This window comes from Apteryx mantelli, chromosome 3, assembly GCF_036417845.1.
Source record: "Apteryx mantelli isolate bAptMan1 chromosome 3, bAptMan1.hap1, whole genome shotgun sequence".
Classification (NCBI taxonomy): Eukaryota; Metazoa; Chordata; class Aves; order Apterygiformes; family Apterygidae; genus Apteryx; species Apteryx mantelli.
In genome coordinates this window covers 87,169,506-87,175,505 of record NC_089980.1, presented here as the reverse complement: position 1 = coordinate 87,175,505, position 6,000 = coordinate 87,169,506, and positions in this window count along the sequence as shown.

Genomic DNA, 6,000 nt, shown 5'->3' with positions numbered 1-6,000 from the left:
ATCTTATTATTTTTGAAGAAATCTCATTAGTTTAAGATCTAACTGATGATTTTTTATGCTTAGGCTTATTAAAATTGACAATAATATAAGCAGTGTAAAGCCCTTCTTTATATAAATGAGCAATTACAAACAATATAAGCAATTACGAGTAATATAAATACTTTTTTCATTACTTCTGTGACAAATGTGATGAAATTTTCCCCGCAGAGGTTGATTACAAATCAATCACAGGCAGATGTCTCTGCAGAAGCAACCAGTGTAAAGAGGAGACACCCTTGCTCCCTTCACTCGATTCTATAAAAAATGAGTGTATTTTACCTCCAACAGAGACTGCATGGAAACAGGAAGAAGGAATATCATTTTAAATTGAACTTTGGATTTACCTATGCACTCTTTGGTAGAAACGTGGCTTTCAGTATTTCCATGTTGTCTTCCTGAGAATGCTTTTATTTGGACCAGAGGCCTCCTATGTGGGGTCATGAAAAAAGGAGCAGCATCTTTGTTGTACTGTGTAAATAAAACCCCTCCATATGGGTGACTTTCCATCTGTCCCAGATTGGTTCCTTCAAATAAAGTTTTCTATATAGTCCAGTTGGCATTTGAAAAGACAGAGCTTTGTCTTAAAGTATATACCTTTGCATTTTTTTGCTTGAGAAACCAGTCACCTGTTTTCCCTTCTGACTACTGCACCATTCTTGGTTTAGCAGCGTGTCAGAAAATGATGGAGAAGTCTCAGATATGAACTCTAACAGACTAAATGAAGGAAAGGAGGCATAGAAACTTAACAGAGATCTCTTATGTGTTCATTTAGTATTTAATTACAATACATGTGAATACAAACATTAGGAAATGTTTAGCTAGACTACTTAATCTTTTGTGATGTTTCTCTTGTTCTCTCATCATTGGGAGGGGAGTTAGAGCAGATACAACCCACATTCCTACCATAAAAATAAGCAAAATAAAACCTTATTTTGACAAAAAAAACCATAAATAAGAGCAAAGGGCACAGTTCATTTTCCTTGCTGCAACCCCTCTTTGAAGGTCACCTGAGTATGGTGTATCCTGGTGACAGGTGACAACAGTAACACTGTAAATCACCTTCCCTTCCTCCCAGAGGGGCTAGGAGGAATCTGCCTTTTCTTGGTCCGTCTTGCATGCTAGTATTTCGGTACACGAATAGCTTCAAAGATTTGTGTACCTCTACTGACCTCAAGTTAGCTTAAAAGTTAAGCATATGACTGTGTGCCGGAGCAAGGCCTTTATGCGCAGATTGACTGCCCTTAGACGGGAATGAAATGACCAGTATGAGAGACCAGGGCCACTTGGAGAGCGCATTAGGGGAGAAAGCATGAGTTTTGCTATTACAGAGATTTGTAAGATTTCTACTGACTGAAAGCTTTGCTTTCACGTGCTATTGGAAGATGGGGGTCATAAGGTAAGCTGTTGGTCTGCACCATTTAGTAAGTCAATCCTGGACATTTGGGGGAACTGAAATTGTAGTTTTCCTGCTTTGTAGTGGTAACTGAAAATCAACATTGTTTCAAAGATACTATTGATGCCATAGGTAAGATTGAGTGAGGTAAAAATGAGCCTTTTTATTTTCAGTAACACAACTGCAAAACATCTCAAGCAACAGTTTCTACGTACTGTTTAATTATCCAAATGTAAGGACTGACATGAGTTTTCAGAACCCTGAAAAATAATATCAATAAGAAAAAAGCAGGATTACCCAATTCTCTTTCTTCAGCCCCTCTTTGAAGATCACCTGCAACCAGTTTAGAATACAGCTGAATAATACAATAGATATATTATATATAATATATAATATTATAATTATATCCTATATACGATATACTATATACTATATATTATATTATTATTATATATTATATATAATAATAAAAAGTGAGGTAAAAATTAATTCTGCTAAAAGCATTTATGAGCAATCATCATAGATAAAGAAAAAACATGTTTGTTATAATCCTTACACTGTGAATTACATTCATTAATGCATTCAGTGCATTATATTAATTAATCAAAGGTGTATGAAAATGAGCGTAGTCATGATAGTCATTGCCTAACAAATAGGAGTTGACATTAATGACAGAAAGAGGGCTACCATAGATAATAGAATTTGCTTAGGTCAAAATTGATTTTGGAAAAGACAGTAAAAGCTTCTACTCCAATAGTAAATAATATTCTCAATTTCAAAAAGATGAGCTTTGACAAATTCAGAGAACTCACTAGTGAAGTCAGCTGGGCTGAGAAGTGCAAATGTTGAGGATAATGGAATTATTTTATTTGAAAGAGAAAAGTAAGCAGACTCTGTGTCTCAAGAAAGTGGGAGAAATTTTACAGAAAGGCTTCAGAGCTAGTTGAATAAATAACCATAGCAGAAAACAAAACACTTGCAAAATGGAAAAGAGGACTAAACACAAAGGAAATGTTATCTGAAAGGGAAGGATGAAGTGAGAATTGCCAAAAGTCAAGCTGAGTTCTACTTTGAAAAAGATATGAAAAGCAAACAACAAAAAGTTTCCTCATGCCCATAAATAAGAGAATAAAGAAAGGACTGTAGCTGCTATGTAGTAAGGACTGGATAGAGACGGAAGATAATCATGGCAAAAGATAAACTGCACTTTGCTATCAGTAGGAAACAAATACTTTACCTCAGTTTTTAACGAGGACACTGACATGGATCATGGGAGCAAAGAGAGCTTAGCTAACAGCCAGAGTGTATGGAAATTGATAGTTCATAAAAAAGGTAGAAGCAAAACTCAAGAAAATTAAGGCAGTCTCTTCAAGAGACTGCATCATCTTCACCCCATTTCTGAAAAGAACTGGGACATAACGTCACAGGTCCAGCAAATCAAAGGTAGGACCAGGTGAATGGAGAGGAAAATGTCATACCTATCACCCAAAAGGTGGTTAACACCAGCAATGGTGTTTATATCGTCCATTATTATAACATCTAGGCCTCTAGAACATGCATAAACTAAAATCAAGTACAATTTAGGCTAAAACTGAAATTCTTAGCCTTTTTATTTCATTTACCTTTTCAAATTGTAATTGAGTGATTATTCTATTTGCTATTTGATGCTAAATATTTAAGTTAAACTTTGGGAAGTTTCAGTAATTTAATGCTTTTAGTAAGACATGATATTTCATAACTGTCTGAGTATTACTGTTCAACATATACAGGATTTTACAAGGCTTATTTAATCATCAAGGCTGTCTTTTTTTGGTCAGAAATTGTCATTTGTCAACAGGTAGGCTGCATATCAGTACTACTGATATCAGTATCAGTCAAATCTGAACTAACTGCAGAGGAAACCAGAATGGCATCCTGAAAAGGATTTCACGGAAGGACAATTCTTTGTATTTATTTTTCTCATTTAATTTGGAAAGATATTTGCTGGTTGTAGACAAATTCATTTATTCAGTAGGAAATAACCATACAAGCTACTTGCAATCACTATTTTGAGCTAACAGTAGCTCAAGTTACTGAAAAATTGTTGCTGCTTGTTACTATAATAAAACAATCCAAAATTTCTGTAATGTAAATGAACAACCCAGATTTGCTGAGCAATTCTGTTCCATGACTTTTGACTAACCGAAAAGTGAAGCTGGCTGGGGTTGCTGTCCTCTCCATAAGCAGAAATCTGAGAAGCAGGGCAAGTAAGTCAAAGGTGAAATGGAAAAGCAGGGCCAGGTTGGCACTATTAGAGATGAATGTTTTTGTTTTAAAAACAAGGAAAAATATGTCTTGAAAGTCATGCATTCTCTGTGCATACACTGCCTCTGTAGCAACTTGTTTTGTTTTGTGGTTTTTTTTGTAGCAACCGTGAAAACGATTGAGCGGGACAACAAAAGTACTCCTCCTCACAGCACAAGGCAGTTTTTGCTGCTCATTGGTCACATACAGGGATTGCATAGAATTAGCGTAACATAACCTTTACATAAATATTAACAATGAATGTTCCCCTTCACAAATAGCGAGCAGGGTTCTTTGTTGTCCATTGGCTGGTAAATGCAGCTTTATTCCATATTCGAATCTTCGTTATTCTTGGCAAGGCCTCTCTCATGTAAGTTGGCAGCTCGAAATTACTTTGCTGCCACAGCCCCCTATGGATCATTGCAGCAGCTCGAAATAGCTGCTCACAGTGAGGAAACCTCTACACAAGGAGTATCCTCCAGTGAGACATTTCAAGATCTCTACAGCCTCTTTGTGCTACTGGGAGAGCATAAAGAGACTGGGTAAGAATGCAGAATTCATCATTGCCCTTTCCTTACAATAAAACATTCACAGTTTCTCATCTCGCTCTCTGGACTCAATTATTTGTTCACACCAAGCTTGCTCTAGTCAAGAATATGGGTAAGAGGCAAAGATTGCTTTGTGCTAATTTTGGGTGCTCCGTGGTTTAGCAATCAAAATGTAGAACAGTTTCAGTGACGCGCAGGCTTGCATCTTGTTCCTGACTGTCCCAAAGCCCTGTTTTGGCATGTGGGAACTCAGATCCACTCTGGCTCTTGCACTCAGTTTTGCTCCTGACACACAAAAATGCAAAACAGAGCTGATGCATCTCCAACTGTTACAACAGTTTTTTACTACATACAAATTCCTCCTGTGCACAGGGTAATGTATCTGGCCAGTTAGAGCCTGTTGCACCAGCAGATTACTACAAAGGAACTATATTATAAACAATTTTTGGCCCTGTGCCTCACAATCATACGATGATCTCTGAGCCTTCCTGCCTTGTTAGCCTCTCCATACTCAATTGTTGGACTAATTTTATTAAACGAGTTTTAAAGCTGCTCTAGCTTAGAGCAACCCCCTGGAATATATATTTTCAAAGCTACAAGTCCTTCAGCTCCTTTTCTAGCCCTTATCTCTGGCTAATCTCTGCTGTAAACATGAATTCAGTTACCATCATTACAATGATGACTCACAGGACCTCTCTCTAATCCAGAACAATCTCTTTCTGTCCTTCTGAAACTTCAGCCTCTGTCTCTCTGACAATACTTTGTTCATGTGTAGTGGTCAGTCAAGCTCAAAAAGTGCTTTCAGTGTTTCCTTCATCACTCTCCTCCACCCTTTTTTCTGTGTCTTTGAGCAATCCAGCCTCTCTCGAAGGCCTTCAGCTTTAATATAAATCTCTTTTCAAGTGTTCATACCCATACTCTCTGTCTTCAAATATCTTACCCTGCTACTTTTCTATCACATCGAACAAACTACTTGGCTTTATTTTCAAATGCTCTCATTGTTTCCTCTTCTTCAGTGTTGAGATCATTTCCCTCCTCATAGCAGCTGATGATACTAGGCTGTATTGTCACTTGCTAAACTTTCAAACAAGTACTTTGCAATGTTTCTTAGGTTATCCCTCACACCGAGAAGCTTCCTAGAAATAATAATGAAACTGACTTCATTTTTTAATATCTTCCTCTTATGCAAGGTCTTAAAAACATTCATGGCACATTGATGTGCCTTAAAACCAAGAGACAACACTCACAGCTAACATATTAGGCCCAGCTAGGACTCAGAGTAGAGGCTGGAACCAGGTGGGAGGAAACTGAAGTTCTGAATTGGAAAAGTCAGGGGAAGCCCCAGCTGAAGGAGGCAAGTGAGAGCCCTGTCAGACTTGAGGAAACTCCGGAGTCTGTGTGCGCAGGGGCCAAGGCCGGAGGTGAGACCACAGGCAAAGATCAGGAGGTCAGCGACTTTGTACGAGACAGTATCCAGGACAAGAAAAAGCCACATATGGCTGGAGCAATGTCACACAGATCACTTGCAAACAGAAAACAGGAGGTAAGATCAAGTACCCTGACTGAAAACCAGGGACTAACATTAAACTAACAAGATTAGGAATTAATATTATGAATCCAGAAACAAGCACAGGGGACTAGAATTAGAAGCAAACAGGGAATATGGCTGGACAGAGTCCACAAGCTCTCAACTGTGGTTCATGGGCACTTTCAGCCCATATAACCCATCATGGCTAC